Raw genomic sequence first — 17,831 nt, 5'->3', positions numbered from 1 at the left:
TTCGTTAACAGTAAATAAAAGCCTTTCATTTACTGAGCTTCAAGCCTTGTGTCTGAATAGCGCATCAGTGTGCATCCCATTTCAAAACCTGCACATGACGGATCTCAAACCGTGCTTAGAAACCTGAAAGGCATCCAACAAAGCCCCCCTCCTCCCCCTCCCCCCAGAACTGCATCTAACCCCTTAACCCCCCTCCTCAATTAGCACCCCCAGTGGTGACCCTTTTCTACAAAACTCCAACACAAGGTCCGAGACACAGGCACACATTGCACACCTTGCACTTCAATATATTAATGCTTGCAATCCACCTTATGTTCCCAAAGGATAAAACCGCACACAACCAGGGAGAGAGGGCACAGACTGGTGGTGGTTTGCCTGAGCTGCGGCAGCTGACCGGCTTAGAGCAGGGTGCCATGGAGCTGGCAGGGGGTGATTGAACGGCCAGAATGGTGATTGAAGCCAGGTCAGCATCCGGTTTGCACATGAGTATCAGCTTAGCCGTGTTCCTAAGTCCTCTTCGAAGTAAGTGCGATGCTGCGCAGGCTGCTTTCCCTCCCTTCCCCTAATGTGTGTTCTCTATTGCAGCTCTGGACCCAGAGGAACCCGGCCCTTCGGGTGTTGGTGCCCCCCTGCTGCTCTGGTACAAACTCCCCATGACACCCTGGACAGTACCTCGGAGGGAAGCTCTGGAGAATCCTCCGAGGACAGCACCAGTGAAGCGGCACTGGCATCTACCACACAACCCACCAACAGAAACTATCACCATGGGGGGTACTTTTAGTGTTGAGGCTATTGGGTCACTTATTAGTGAGCACATCACAGACACAGATGCATTTTGGGTGGAAGCGGGCACACCCGAGGGCTCAGGCACACGGAGGTCTGCTGGAGGCCAGGATTCAGCTGTCCCCAAGCCAGATGCCGGGCCTCTGGGTTTGTTCCTCCCAAGGCTGTGGAGATGCATCAGGAAACCCAGGGAGCTGTGGAAGGGCTGCCAGCGACCATGCTGCAATGGCAAGGCTGTTTAGGGGAGTCAAACAGAGTGCTGTTGCAGGAGGGGGTGCCGACACAGCACGAGGCCCAGGCCAACACTGCAAGGGTGGCGACCGCAATGGAAAGTCTGGGTCAGGGATCTGTCCTCACGGGTGACAGGGCCCAGGCCACCCTGGAGACACAGCGGGCCACGGCCAAGGGTGTTGCCGGCATCCAGGAGGCACAGTGCTCCTTGGCCTTGGGTGTCGGGCGCATTTTGGAGACACTGGCTACAGGTGAGGTCCCAGAGGATTGGAGAATAGCCAATGTTGTTCCTTTGTTTGAGAAGGGGAGCAAGAATAATCCAGGTAATTACAGGCCGGTGAGCCTTACATCAGTGGTAGGGAAATTATTGGAGAGGGTTCTTTGAGACAGGATTTACTCCCACTTGGAAATAACTGGGCGTATTAGCGAGAGGCAACATGGTTTTGTGAAGGGGAGGGCGTGTCTCACTAATTTGATCGAGTTTTTCGGGGAAGTGACGAAGATGATTGAGGGTAGGGCAGTAGATGTTGTCTACATGGACTTCAGTAAGGCCTTTGACAAGGTCCCTCATGGCAGACTGGTGCAGAAGATGAAGTCACATGGGATCAGAGGTGAGCTGGCAAGGTGGATACAAAACTGGCTCAGTCAAAGAAGACAGAGGGTAGCAGTGGAAGGGTACGTTTCTGAATGGAGGGCTGTGACAAGTGGTGTACCTCAGGGATCAGTGCTGGGACCATTGCTGTTTGTAATATATATAAATGATTTGGAGGAAAATATAACTGGTTTGATTAGTAAGTTTGTGGACAACACAAAGGTTGGTGGATTTGCGGATAACGATGAACATAAGAATATAAGAACTAGGAGCAGGAGTAGGCCATCTGGCCCCTCGAACCTGCTCCGCCATTCAATAAGATCATGGCTGATCTTTTCGTGAACTCAGCTCCACTTACCCACCCGCTCATCATCACCCTTAATTCCTTTACTGTTCAAAAATTTATCTATCCTTGCCTTAAAAATATTCAATGAGGTAGCCTCAACTGCTTCACTGGGCAGGGAATTCCACAGATTCACAACCCTTTGTGTGAAGAAGTTCCTCCTCAACTCAGTCCTAAATCGGCTTCCCCTTATTTTGAGGCCATGCCCCCTAGTTATAGTTTCACCCGCCAGTGGAAACAACTTCCTTGCTTCTATCTTATCTATTCCCTTCATAAGATCTCCCCTCATTCTTCTGAATTCCAATTAGTATAGCCCCAGTCTACTCAGTCTCTCCTCATAAGCCAACCTTCTCAATTCCGGAATCAACCTAATGAATCTCCTCTGCACCCCCTCCAGTGCCAGTATATCGTTTCTCAAGTAAGGAGACCAAAACTGTACACAGTACTCCAGGTGTGGCCTCACCAGCACCTTATACAGGTGCAACATAACCTCGCTGTTTTTAAACTCCATCTCTCGAGCAATGAAGGACAAAATTACATTTGCTTTTTTAATTACCTCTGGCACCTGCAAACCAACTCCTTGTGATTCTTGCACAAGGACACCCAGGTCCCTCTGCACAGCAGCATGCTGCAATTTTTTACCATTTAAATAATAGTCCATTTTGCTGTTATTCCTTTCAAAATGAATGACCACAATTTACTAACATTGTACTCCATCAGCTAGACCCTTGCCCACTCACTTGAACTATCTATGTCCCTTTGCAGACTTTCAGCGTCCTCTGCACACTTTGCTCTGCCAATCATCTTAGTGTCATCTGCAAATTTTGACACACTACACTTGGTCCCCAACTTCAAATCATCTATGTAAATTGTAAACAATTGCGGGCCCAACACTGATCCCTGAGGCACACCACTATTCACTGATCGCCAACCAGAAAAACACCCATTTACCCCCACTCTTTGCTTTCTGTTAGTTAACCAATCCTCTATCCATGCTAATACATTACCCGTAACACTGCACCTTTATCTGATGTTGCAGTCTTTGGTGCGGCACCTTGTCAAATGCCTTCTGGAAATCCAGATACATCATATCCACAGGTTCCCCATTGTCCACTGCACATGTAATGTTCTCAAAGAATTCCACCAAATTAGTCAAACATGACTTTCCCTTCATTAGCCAATGCTGCGTCTTACCAATGGGACAATTGATGAGGACCATCAGAGAATACAGCAGGATATAGATTGGTTGGAGGCTTGGGTAGAGAGATGGCAGATGGAGTTTAATCCGGACAAATGTGAGGTAATGCCTTTTGGAAGGTCTAATATAGATAGGAAATATACAGTAAATGGCAGAACCCTTAAGAGTATTGATAGGCAGAGGGATCTGGGTGTACAGGTACACAGATCACTGAAAGTGGCAACGCAGGTGGAGAAGGTAGTCAAGAAGGCATACGGCATACTTGCTTTCATCGGCCAAGGCACTGAGTTTAAAAATTGCCAAGTCATGTTGCAGCTTTATAGAACCTTAGTTATAGAGTCAAAGAGTCATAGAGGTTTACAGCACGAAAACAGGCCCTTCGGCCCAATTTGTCCATGCCGCCCTTTTTTAAAAATCTCTAAGCTAGTCCCAATGCCCGCATTTGGCCCATATCCCTCTATACCCATCTTACCCATGTAACTGTTTAAACACTTTTTAAAAGATAAAATTGTACCCACATCTACTATTACCACTGGCAGCTTGTTCCAGACACTCACCACCCTCTGTGTGAAAAAATTGCCCCTCTGGACACTTTTGTATCTCTCCCATCTCACCTTAAACCTATGCCCCCTAGTTTTAGACTCACCTACCTTTGGGAAAAGATATTGACTATCTCGCTGATCGATGCCCCTCATTATTTTATAAACCTCTATAAGATTGCCCCTCAGCCTCCCATGGTCCAGAGAAAAAAGTCCCAGTCGATCCAGCCTCTCCTTATAACTCAAACCATCAAGTCCCGGTAGCATCCTAGTAAATCTCTTCTGCAGTTTATCTAGTTTAAAAATATCCTTTCTATAATAGGGTGACCAGAACTGTACACAGTATTCCAAGTGCGGCCTTACCAATGTCTTGTACAACTTCAACAAAAGATCCCAACTCCTGTATTCAATGTTCTGACCAATGAAACCAAGCACGCTGAATGCCTTCTTCACCACTCTGTCCACCTGTGACTCCACTTTCAAGAAGCTATGAACCTGTACCCCTAGATCTCTTTGTTCTGTAACTCTCCCCAATGTCCTACCATTAATTGAGTAAGTCCTGCCCTGGTTCAATCTATCAAAATGCATCACCTCGCATTTATCTAAATTAAACTCCATCTGCCGTTCGTCAGCCCACTGGCCCAATTGATCAAGATCCCGTTGCAATCCGAGATTACCTTCTTCACTGTCCACTATGCCACCAATTTTAGTGTCATCTGCAAACTTACTAACCATGCCTCCTATATTCTCCTCCAAATCATGAATATAAATGACAAATAACAGTGGACCCAGCACCGATCCCTGAGGAACACCACTGGTCACAGGTCTCCAGTTTGAAAAACAACCCTCGACAACCACTCTCTGGCTTCTGTCATCAAGCCAATTTTGTATCCATTTAGTTACCTCACCCTGGATCCTGTAAGTTTGGCCGCATTTGGAATATAGTGTTCAATTCTGGTCGCCACACTACCAGAAAGATGTGGAGGCTTTGGAGAGAGTACAGAAAAGATTTACCAGGATGTTGCCTGGTATGGAGGGCATTAGCTACGAGGAGAGGTTGGAGAAACTTGGTTTGTTCTCACTGGAACGACGGAGGTTGAGGGACGACTTGATAGAAGTCTACAAGATCATGAGGGGCATGGACAGAGTGGATAGTCAGAAGCTTTTTCCCAGGGTGGAAGAGTCAATTACTAGGGGGCATAGGCTTAAGGAGCGAGGTTTAAATGAGATGTGCGAGGCAAGTTTTTTACACAGAGGGTGGTGGGTGCCTGGAACTCACTGCCGGGGAGGTAGTGGAAGCAGATACGATGGTGACTTTTAAGGGGCGTCTTGACAAATATATGAATAGGATGGGAATAAAAGGATATGATCCCTGGAATGGTAGGGGGCTTTAGTTCCGTCGGGCAGCATGATTGGTGCAGGCTTGGAGGGCTGAAGGGCCTGTTCCGGTGCTGTAATTTTCTTTGCTCTTTATTCACTGCTGGCCATGACTGGGACTCTCGCTGGCATTCTGGAAACACAGCAGGCCGTGGCCGTGAGCCTTGACAGCTTAGCCCAGTCTCAGGGGACTAATGCTGAGGGGCTCCAGAGCCTGGCTCGCTCACAGAACACTTAGCGGAGGGGCTCCAAACCTTGGCCCAGTCTCAGTGGGCCAGGGCTGAGGGATCACAGACCATGGGGCAGATACATGTGGGCCTCCAGGACTGGCAGAGCCAGGTGACGCCGCAGCCTCTGGAGCTCAGTCCAACTAACTAACTAGGAGCAGCCAACCTGGTGTCCTGTGGAGTGTCCCTGGGGCCTCTCGGCACCCCGAGGGAGGAGGAAGGGCTCGAGTCCATGATGGGGCCTTCCACCCAGGAGATTGTGGACATCCCGAGATCTTCAATTCCCCCCTTCCTCACACCAGGGCATCTCAGGGCCAGCTATATAACAGGGTGGCACAGAAACAGTGTCATACGCAAGTCAGCCTGGGTCCTCCAGGCCCCAGATACCCGGGGATGTCCGCCAAGGGCATCACAGGCAATGGGGCGAGGATCACAGCTGGACACCTTCACATCCGATGTGCATCCTGGGGTAGCACCTAAAAGAAATAGTTGGCCCCATAAAGTTAGAAAGTTGTAGGTTCACTGAGAGGGCACGGGTGAAGGTCACCAGTCGTCAGGGTTTCTTTGTGCTAAATGTAAAGAGTGCAATAAACTTTTATTTGCACTTCACAGCTGTAACTAATGGGTCTCTGAGCTGAGTGCTCCCCATTCCCATGCATCAAGGTGCTGGCTGTTGTGCAGTGCAAAACTCGGCCACATGTTACAGAGTGCCTGCCCTACCTTCCCCAACATCCACCAGACCCTTAGCGAAACTGGACCCCCTGACCCCCCCCTACCCCCATGGCGCCCCTGACTGACTGCCCTAACCGTTGTGTTCCCAACCCTTACTGCTACGTGGGCCAGGGTGGCAGTGTGCATATGGAGAACAGGTAGGAGTCAGACTTGAGTGGCACCAGGGGCAGGATCCCAATGTGCACAACAGCGAGTCGTCATCATCCTCCAGCCTTCAACCAAGACTCGCAACCATTGTTAGGCCCATGAACAGGTTTTGGTGTTTCTGGGGGACAGGGTGGTGGGGTGAGAGAGGCTGTGACAGAGTGTGAGGGGAGTGGGATGTGAGAGGCTGGAAAAGAGTGTGAGGGGGTGTGGGGTAAGAGAGGCTGGGAAAGAATGTGAGGGGGGTGGGATGAGAGAGGGTGGGAAAGAATGTGAGGGGGGTGGGATGCGAGAGGGTGGGGAAGCGTGTGAGGGGGGTGGGATGAGAGAGGGTGGGAAAGAATGTGAGGGGGGTGGGATGCGAGAGGGTGGGAAAGGATCAGGCCATTTGAGGGGCCATTTCGGGATTGAGGAGGAATGGCGACTACATTTGCTCCTGGGGTGTGGTGGAAGTGTGTTTGCAGCAGCCCCCGCACTGCACAGCACCAACTACGTGAAGCGGGCTGCTATCAGGGCATCCCTCGCTGCCCTGCCGGGCACCTGCCATCACTGCCTGCCCTCCATCCTCTGCCTCATCATACGGCAGGATGTCTACCTCGCCCCCTCGCCACTCCTCCCCCTCCTCCTCCTGCTCCAGCTGGTCTCCCGCCGCTGAGCGATGTGCAAGACGCAGTGCACGATGATGATGTGTGATGTACACACAGGGTCAAACTGGAGGGCCCCTCCCCAGAGCAGAACTGCATTTTCAGCAGGCCGCTCTACTGTGGACCAGGTGGCAGCGTGGGCCTCATCTCACGGGTCTCGGTCTCGAACCAACGCACAGGTGTCATCAGCCATGACCTCAGCGGATAACCCTTGTCCCCCACGAGCCATCCGGGCAGCCTGGGCTGGTCTTCAAAGAGGCCAGGGATGTTCGACTGCCTCAGCACAAAGCTGTCATGGACACTCCCTGGGTGTTGTGCATCGACCTGCATGATTGTCATTCGATGGTCGCAGACAATCTGCATGTTCAGGGAGTGGAACCCTTTGTGGTTGATGAATGGCTGCAGTGCTCCTTGTGGGGCCTGCAGGGAGATGTGTGTCCCATCCACTGCTCTCTGGACATTGGGCATCCCTGCATTGGCTGCAAAGCTGCAGCCCGGGCCTCCTGCTGTGCACGGCCTACATCAAAATGAATGTATTGTCCTGCCCGGGCACACAGGGCATCTGTGACCTGCTGCACACATCTGTGCACAGAGGCCTGGGAGATCATGCAGAGGTCACCACTGGGTGGTGGAAAGACCCAGTGGCATAAAAGTTCAGGGCAGCCGTCACCTTCACTTCCACAGTGCGCGGGTGGCTGCCCCTCCCCTCAGGTGCCAGGTATGTGAGCACCTCACACAGGTGCTGCACCGTGCTTTTGGAGATCCGCAACCGGCGACAACACATCGCCTCCGACAGGGCCTTGAAGGAATGCCGCGGCCGGTACCTCCTTGTCTTCTGCATCCTCCGTCCTCTGGGCACCCTTTCGGGAGACTCCTCTACCACCTCCTGGCCCTCAGCGGCAGCCTCCTGCCCTCCTTCCTGAGGGACTGCCAATGGCTGCTCCTGCGGTGTTCTCCCCATGCCCGCCACCTCCTGAGCTGCCTCCTCCTCCCCAGCCGCCACCATTATCACCAGCTCCAAGTCAATCAATCCAAGATCCATTCTGCACAGTGGGGTTTGGACAGGGCAAAGAATGACAGATTAATGTCATTGGCTGCATAGACCCAGCACCACCCCAATCCTCCAATCCCTCCCTGGGACCAGTGCCCCCACTGGTGGGTGCTGGCAACACCACACAATCCATGGTGCCCTGCGTGACCTGTTTAGGTTGTGTGAAATTGCCATCATGACAACAGCTGGCACAGAGGGTATGCAGGTTGGTGTGCAGCCCTGGGCATTGCACATCCCTGAGCCATTGCCATGTGCGCAACTGTAGCATTCGTTCCAGGCATGTGTTGCTGGTCAGGGACACGGGGCAGGGACAGACTGCTAACCATCACCAGATGGGTGCTCACTGACAGCAGAGTCCATGCAGTGTGAGTGCGTGTGTGAACCCGGGCACCCTGCTCGGAGCACCAGCTGCTTGAGCTGGTTAGCCCTTGGTCAGCACATGGTGCACCCCGCGCCCCCGCTCCCTCCCCCCTCACGCCTCCTGAAACCCCAGCACACAGTGCCGTCCCTGACCACAACCCACAGCAAGAACAAATCAACGCACAGTGGCTGCAGAGAGCAGCCTGCCCAGGGCTCCGATGAGGGCCCCCCTCCCCCAGACAGCACTCCAAAACTAGAACACCTTCCCCCACCCCGAAATAGCACGTAACATTGCTGGTCCATGGAACAGCAGCTAAAGACATCCAGGAGGTAGCCCACAGCAAGCGGCACATCTCCAGGGCCTGCCTCCAACATCCCCCGCACTCCGCTAGCTTCTGGTCCACAGCACTTACCTTCTCACGCCTGTTCAACGCTGCCACACCAGTCTGTTCCAGAGTGACATCACGCCAGAGAGGTGGGAGACACTAACGAGGGTGGAGACTGCTGTGTCGAGCCTGCTAATCACATGCAAATGTAGGGTAAGTGATGCAAATGACCATCATACCAGTTTTCAGCGAGGTTCCGACAATGCCAGGAATCTTGGGTTGGGGCACGGGGCACCAACGCTCGTGGGAATCCCACAAATCGGCTGACACACGATTTTCCCAGCCCGCTGTGCTAAAAAATTAGTAGAGCAGGATGGGAGAATCGCCCTCGATGTGTGTGGACAGCTCTTTGTATGTGGTTCTTGTGTTAAGCTGCAGCGAGGCAGAGGCATTGAGGGCATGGACAATGATTGCCAATGCCAGTACGGAATGACCAAGGGAGGGGGCAGCGTTTAATCTCGGTGATGGGGGTCTCGTCTGCCGGTTGAAGAGCCGACGAATGTTACATTCTTCATTTCTTGATGTAAATATACTAATCATACACCAGAATTAGCGACACAGATCCTTGAAGGTGACGTCACAGGTGGAGAAGGTGGTGAATAAGGCATATGGCATGCTTGCCTTTATAGGACGGGGCATAGAGTATAAAAGTTGGGGTCTGATGTTGCAGTTGTATAGAACGTTGGTTCGGCCGCATTTGGAATACTGCGCCCAGTTCTGGTCGCCACACTACCAGAAGGACATGGAGGCTTTAGAGAGAGTGCAGAGGAGGTTTACCAGGATGCTGCCTGGTATGGAAGGGCTTAGTTATGAGGAGAGATTGGGTAAACTGGAGTTGTTCTCACTGGAAAGACGGAGGATGAGGGGTGACCTAATAGAGGTGTATAAAATTATGAAAGGCATAGATAGGGTGAACGGTGGGAAGCTTTTTCCCAGATCAGTGGTGACGTTCACGAGGGGTCATAGGTTCAAGGTGAAGGGGGGGAGGTTTAACACAGATATCAGGCGGATGTATTTTACACAGAGGGTGGTGGGGGCCTGGAATGCGCTGCCAGGCAAGGTGGTGGAGGCGGACACACTGGGAACGTTTAAGACTTATCTAGATAGCCACATGAACGGAGTGGGAATGGTGGGATACAAAAGAATGGTCTAGTTTGCACCAGGGAGTGGCGCGGGCTTGGAGGGCCGAAGGGCCTGTTCCTGTGCTGTATTGTTCTTTGTTCTTTGTTCTTTGACACAGTCAGGAGGGGTCTTTGTTTGCAGGTTATATACACTGGGAGGATAAGTACGCCTGATCTCAACCTCCTGTTGGCTGATGGGACTAATGCATCCTACCCTGTTGAGGTGATGACAATTGACAGCAGTTGAAGATACGTTCCCTTAAAGGCGCATGCACACATATCACAATAACACGAATCCCAGTGGCACCTCCTGTGGGAAAGATCCTCAATATTAAATGCCTCAGGTGGCAAGCAGTGGGACAATCCTGGGATCAAGGAGCCCTGGGGTGAATCGCACCGCCTCCCACCCCTTCGCAGCCAACAGCTTTCTGTTGCAGGCAGCCACGAGGTGGGGTGGCTGATCTCGGTAATGTACCTACCATAGGCCCAGGATCAATCAGGGACCCAGGCCACGGGTATGGGATGGCAGGATGGGGTCGTGTGGGAGAGGGGTGGGGGTCACTGGATCAGTAGAGGTATCAGAAGAAAGGGCAGGGGCTGGCTCTTAGTGGGGGTCCATCTTTCTGATGTCTGGTTCCTCAATCAGGCATTGAGTGCCTGATTACCCCCAGCCCTCCTGCAGCTCCCCCATCCAATAGTCTGCAAGAAAAATTGACACAGTTTGCCTTTCAATCTCCCCAACATGGCGACTGTCCCCCACACCCGCTGGGTTGCATACGAGCAGTGGTGGAATGTGGGTGTTAATTTCCCACTTAAGGCCCTGGGGAGTGAGGTGGGAAGGCCACCCATTAGCCTTTGTACCCTGGACTGAATTGGGGCAGAGGCAGGAAGGCAGCAAGGTGCTCACCCCACCTCCCCCCCCTCCCCACCCTTACAATAGCTTGCATGTCTTTGCAACTGGCTCACTGTTGGCTTAATGCCTGTGCAAGTGGGCATGGTTATACAGAGATGCCATGGCCAGCTGAATGTTTAAAGTTTAATGTTTGTTTATTTGTGTCACCAGTAGGCTCACATTAACACTGCAATGAAACATAGAAACATAGAAAACGACAGCACAAAACAGGCCCTTCGGCCCCACAAGTTGTGCCGAACATATCCCTACCTTTTAGACCTACCTATAACCCTCCATCCTATTAAGTCCCATGTACTCATCCAGGAGTCTCTTAAAAGACCCTATTGAGTTCGCCTCCACCACCACTGACGGCAGCCGATTCCACTCACCCACCACCCTCTGTGTGAAAAACTTCCCCCTAACATTTCCCCTGTACCTACACCCCAGCACCTTAAACCTGTGTCCTTTCATAGCAGCCATTTCCACCCTGAGAAAAAGCCTCTGAGAGTCCACCTGATCTATGCCTCTCAACATCTTATATACCTCTATTAGATCTCCTCTCATCCTACGTCTCTCCAAGGAGAAAAGACCGAGCTCCCTCAGCCTATCCTCATAAGGCATGCCACTCAATCCAGGCAACATCCTTGTAAATCTCCTCTGCACCCTTTCAATCTTTTCCACATCCTTCCTGTAATGAGGCGACCAGAACTGAGCACAGTACTCCAAGTGGGGTCTGACGAGGGTTTTATATAGCTGCATCATTATCCCCGGACTCCTAAACTCAATCCCTCGATTGATAAAGGCCAGCACACCATACGCCTTCTTAACCACCTCCTCCACCTGCGGGGCCGATTTTAGAGTCCTATGGACCCGGACCCCAAGGTCCTTCTGATCCTCTACGGTACTAAGAGTCTTTCCCTTTATATTGTACTCCTTCATCCCATTTGACCTGCCAAAATGGACCACTACGCATTTATCTGGGTTGAAGTCCATCTGCCACTTCTCCGCCCAGTCTTGCATCCTATCTATGTCCCTCTGTAACTTCTGACATCCCTCCAGACTATCCACAACCCCACCAACCTTCGTGTCGTCGGCAAACTTACCAACCCATCCCTCCACTTCCTCATCCAGGTCATTTATGAAAATGACAAACAGCAAGGGTCCCAGAACAGATCCCTGGGGCACACCACTGGTGACGGACCTCCATTTAGAAAAAGACCCATCTATACACACTCTCTGCCTCCTTTGGGCAAGCCAGTTCTGGATCCACAGGGCAGCAGCCCCTTGGATCCCATGCCCTCTCACTTTTTCCAGAAGCCTTGCATTGGGGACCTCATCGAACGCCTTGCTAAAATCCATATAAACCACATCTACCGCCTTCCCTTCGTCAATGTGTTTAGTCACATTTTCGAAGAACTCCACCAGGCTCGAAAGGCACGATCTGCCTTTGACAAAGCCATGCTGAGTATTCTTGAGCATACTAAACCTCTCTAAATGCTCATAAATCTTGTCCCTCAGGATCTTCTCCATCAGCTTACCAACCACTGAGGTTAGACTCACCAGTCGGTAATTTCCTGGGCTATCCCTATTCCCTTTCTTGAAAATAGGAACCACATCCGCCACCCTCCAGCACCTCTCCCGTCTCCATCGACGATGCAAAGATCTTCGCGAGAGGCTCTGCAATCTCTTCCCTCATCTCCCACAGTAACCTGGGGTACATCCCATCCGGACCCGGCAACTTATCTATCCTGATGCCATTCAAAGATTCCAGCACAACCTCTTTGTTAAAGTCCACATACTCAATCTTTTCAGTCCACCGCAAGCCCACAGTACATCCACCCAGGTCCTTCTCCTCTGTGAAAACCGAGGCAAAATACTCATTAAACACCTCTGCCATTTCTACTGGTTCCGTACAGACTTTCCCACCTTCACCTTTTATAGGCCCTATTCCTTCACATCTCATCCTTTTACTCTTCACATATTTATAGAATGCCTTAGGGTTTTCCTTAATTCTACTTGCCAAGGCCTTCTCGTGACCCCTTCTGGCTCTCCTAATTTCCTTCTTTAGTCCCTTCCTACAAGCCGTATACTCACCTAGATCCCTATCTTCGCCAAGCTCTCTGAGCCTTTTGTACGCTTTCCTTTTCTTCTCGACTAGGTCCCGCACAGCTTTCGTGCACCACGGTTCCTTTAACCTACCAACTCCTCCCTGTCTGCTCAGAACATTTTCCTGTAGAACCCTAGACAGACATTCCTTGAAAAACTGCCACCTCTCTTCAGTAGATTTCCCCGAGAATACCTCCTTCCAATTTACTCCTCTAATTTGCTGCCTTATGTCTTCATATTTCCCCTTACTCCATATAAACGCTTTCCTAGCTTGCCTGATCCTCTCTTTTTCCAATGCAAGCATAAAGGAGATAGAGTTATGAAGTTACTGTGAAGAATAGAATAGAAAAGAATAGAATCCCTACAGTGCTGAAGGAGACCATTCGGCCCATCGAGTCTGTACTGATCACAATCCCACTCAGACCCTATTCCCGCAACCCCACATATTTACCCTGCTAATCCCCCTGACACTAGGGTCAATTTAACATGGCCAATCAACCTAACCCGCACATCTTTGGACTGTGGGAGGGAAACGGGAGCACCTGTAGAAAACCCACGCAGACACAGGGAGAACGTGCAAACTCCATCCAGACAGTGACCCAAGCCGGGAATCGAACCTGGGGTCCCCGGCGCTGTGAGGCAGCAGTGCTAACCACTGTGCAGCTGTGCTTGGTTGCACCATGATAAATGTGACTTGTCCATCTCTAGTGCCTGCTGATTGGCTTTCCTTCATTTATCCCATTCCATTCTAACTTTGGACTGATTGAAACACAATTTAAACACAACCCCGTATATTGTCTTTAGTGCGGCACCCAAATCACTGCATGATTTCAGGAAGAAATTAGATATAGCTCTTGGGGCTAAAGGAATCTGGGGATGTGGAGGGAAGGGGGGATCAGGATACTGAATTTGATGATCAGCCATAATCATAAAGAATGGTTGAGGAGCCTCAAAGGGCCGAATGGCCTCCTCCTGCTTCTAGTTTCTATGTATGTTTCGATGTATATGTCTAAATGAAATATAGCACTTTTCTTTCCAGGTAGCAGGTGTGGCAGAATTTAACCAGCATTGTGGAATTAACACACAATAATTTGATCGTATAACATGAAATCAAGTGAATGGCCAATTAGTAAAATAACAGGTGGGTCAAGGACAATTAGCAAGGGTTTGTGAGGAGCGGATTATGCCTGACTAATTGAAATGAATCTTCTGACAGAAATATGTGGAATACTGTCTGCTGGGAGAAAAGGACAGGATTTGAAATGTATATTCAATAGGAAGGAAGTCAACAAGGACTTAAATTTTCCAATATATAATTCCTGCTGAGTTCCATCGCACCATTGAGGCAAACCATTCGCATTTTGGGCTTTTAAATAAAGAAAAATAGAAAGTAAGATTTTGTATTTCTATAACGCCTGTCAAAACTCCAGGATGTCCCAACATGTCAGCCAATAAAGTACTTTTGAAGGTAGTCACTATTTGATATGAGGAGTGCAGCAAGATCCCATAAAGAGTAATGTGACTGTGACCAGGTTATATGTAAAAATCCAACAGGTTTATTTGGTAGCACAAGCTTTCGGAGCGCTGCTCCTTCATCAGGTGACCACCAGCACTCCGAAAGCTCGTGCTACCAAATAAACCTGTTGGACCTTAACCTGGTGTTGTGAGACTTCTTACTGTGCCCACTCCAGTCCAACACCGGCATCTCCATATCAGATTCTATGTGTTGGATTCCCTCTCTGTTTGGTTGGAATGAGCTGAGTGGCCATTTCCTGATTCTGAATTCGATATTAAAACATTAAGGATGCCATGTAGGGCGGTGGGTAGAAGGGAGCAGTGCTGGACAGGACTTCAGCGCTAAGAGATCCTGTGCCCAACTCTGTTGGGAGGCAAGAATGACCCGGAGTCTATGATACAGTGCCCTCTAGAGGCTACTCCCAGAGGATGGTCACCCTGCAGAGGTCAGAGTTCAGCCACCACCAAGTAGCAGGGAAAATGAGAATGGTTTTGTATTCAGCCAGGCTCCGCTCGCTCACTGACTGTTCAGTTATTGTGTCACTTTTCCTAAATTCTTTGACACTGAGTTCTTATTCTTATAGAAAGCTGCTCACCTCACCATGTGGCAGCCACAATCTGTCTGATTAATCCAAATAAACCGCATCAATCCCTCTGCTCCAATGGGCAATGGGTCAGGGCTACAGCAGCAGAAATGAAGCTTTTATTCTTGTGTTGGGTAAAGATTGGGGGCCAGTTTGCTAGGCTGGATCACACATGGTTTGAATAGTGTGAACAGCGCAGGTTCGAATCCTGTGCGAGCTTGCTAGATCTGCCTCTGAGAGTGAAAGACAAATGGCAAACCACCTAAAACTGCCAAGAAAACAGCTTCGGATGGAACATCAGCAGACAATGGGCTGAGGAGCTTTGGGCAAAGTGCTCAGGACTAGAAGAAGTCTCACAACACCAGGTTAAAGTCCAACAGGTCTATTTGGTATCGCGTGCTTTCAGAGGAGCAGCACTCCAAAAGCTCGTGATACCAAATAAACCTGTCCAACGCCGGCATCTCTACACCAGGACTAGAAGCGCCAACCTAACTGAGCTGTTTTAGGTGTAAAGGATAAGGTAGAGGGAAAATATTTCCTTCTGTGGGGAGTCCCAAGCAAGGAGACGTAACCTTAAAATGACAGCTAGATCATTCGGGGTAAATGTCAGGGAGCACAAGATGTGGAACTCAGGGACCGTCTCTCTCAAAAACTGCTGAAACTGATTTCTTTAACCAAACATTAATTTGATGGACTTTCTAAACCCAATGCAATGGTTCAAATGGTTAGATGTGGAATAGTTGTAGATTTCCCACACACTGAAGAAAACTTAGATTAAAACAGGGAATGCTGAGAATAGCTCATTGATTTGAAATATTAACTCTGTTTCTCTCTCCAAAGATGCTGCCATATTTCCAGCATTTTCTGTTTTTATTTGCCATTTCCAGCATCCGCAGTATTTTTAGCTGAGGTAAGACTTGCACCTGGTTCCCTCCTCTTGTGTGTCATTGCTTGGCAGACAGGATTGGCGCCATCTTCTGATGGCCTATGATTCTCATCAAGTTGATGTTCTGGGGAGTGGGAACAGGAAGCTATTCCAAACCCATTTCACAGAAAGCAGAGAGTTGGAATAAATGGGTGCTTTTCCGGTTGGCAATCAGTGACTAGTGGCGTGCTGCAGGGATCGGTGCTGGGGCCTCAACTATTTACCATAAACATAGAAGATCTGGAAGAGAGGACCAAGTGTAGGGTAACAAAGTTTGCGGATGACACAAAGATGAGTGGGAAAGCAAATTGCGTGGAGGACACAGAGTCTGCAGAGAGATTTGGATAGGGCAAGGATCTGGCAGATGGAGTATAACGTTGGTAAGTGTGAGGTTATCCACTTTGGAAGGAATAATAGTAAAATGGACTATTATTTAAACGGTGAAAAATTACAACATGCTACTGTGCAGAGGGACCTGGGGGTCCTTGTGCATGAATCACAAAAACTCAGTTTGCAGGTGCAGCAGGTAATCAAGAAGGCAAATGGAATGTTGGCCTTTATCGCAAAGGGGATGGAGTATAAAAGCAGGGAGGTCATGCTGCAACTGTACAGGGTACTGGTGAGGCCGCACCTAGAGCACTGTGTACAATTTTGGTCCCCTTATTTAAGAAAGGATATATTAGCTTTGGAGGGGGTACAGAGAAGGTTCACCAGGTTGATTCCGGAGATGAGGGGGTTAGCTTATGAGGAGAGACTGAGTAGACTGGGCCTGTACTCATTGGAGTTTAGAAGGTTGAGGGGAGATCTTATAGAGACATATAAGATAATGAAGGGGCTAGACAGGGTAGAAGCAGCGAGGTTATTTTCACTTACAATGGAAACAAGAACTAGGGGGCATAGCCTCAAAATACGGGGGAGTCAATTTAGAACAGAGTTGAGGAGGAACTTCTTCTCCCAGAGGATTGTGAATCTTTGGAATTCTCTGCCCAATGAAGCAGTAGAGGCTACCTCGTTAAATGTGTTTAAATCACAGATAGATAGATTTTTAACCATTAAGGGAATTAAAGGTTATGGGGAGCGGGTGGGTAAGTGGAACTGAATCCTCTGTCAGATCAGCCATGATCTTATTGAATGGCGGAGCAGGCTTGAGGGGCTAGATGGCCTACTCCTGCTCCTATTTCTTATGTTCTTATCATCTAATAGGATTCGACGGCCATCAGAGAGAGTGGATATCCAACCACTGAATTGAGTTTGTGTTGAATGTAGACTGAGGGCGGGATTCTCTGGCTGCACTCGCCTATAAACCGAAGATTCCCGCCTGACTTCAGTGGACCTTTACATGGTCTGCCCCTCACACCTCCGCTCGCTAGAATTCCAGTGGCGGGCAGGAGGGGAGGATTCCAGCCTGAGTGTCTGATTGCACTTTGTTAAAAGTTTTAAAGTTTATTTATTAGGGTCACAAGTAGGCTTACATTAACACTGCAATGAAGTTACTGTGAAAATCCCCTAGTCGCCACACTCTGACGCCTGCTCGGGTACACTGAGGGAGAATTTAGCATGGCCAATGTACCTAACCAGCATGTCTTTGGAGTGTGGGAGGAAACCGGAGCACCCGGAGGAAACCCATGCAGACACGAGGAGAACGTGCAAACTCCACACGGACAGTGACCCGAGCCGGGAATCGAACCCAGGTTCCTGGAGCTGTGAGGCAGCAGTGCTAACCACTGTGTCACTGTGCCACTTGTGGTGGAGGAACATTTTAAGATGCGGACAGAATCCTAAATGCATACTGTTGGGGAATTCTTTCCTGAATGGGAATAGTGTACTCACAGACTGAAGAGAAAGACATGTGCCTGGCACTGCTGCCCCTGCATTACTGATTGTGACAGGACCCCGAAGGACAGCGAGATCACCTTGTTTGCGGTAATTGAAACTCATCTTAGTGCATGCTCAGGTTTGTTACTTTATTAATGATTAAAATGATCCCGAGAATTTGTGTTGAACTGTTGGCAGCCTCACACATGGACCTGGTGACGCAGCCTCACACATGGATCTGGTGACTCACCATCACACGACTCCAC

The sequence above is a fragment of the Mustelus asterias genome, chromosome 11 (genome assembly GCF_964213995.1).
Source record: "Mustelus asterias chromosome 11, sMusAst1.hap1.1, whole genome shotgun sequence".
Classification (NCBI taxonomy): domain Eukaryota; kingdom Metazoa; phylum Chordata; class Chondrichthyes; order Carcharhiniformes; family Triakidae; genus Mustelus; species Mustelus asterias.
Note: the sequence above shows the minus strand (reverse complement) of the source record.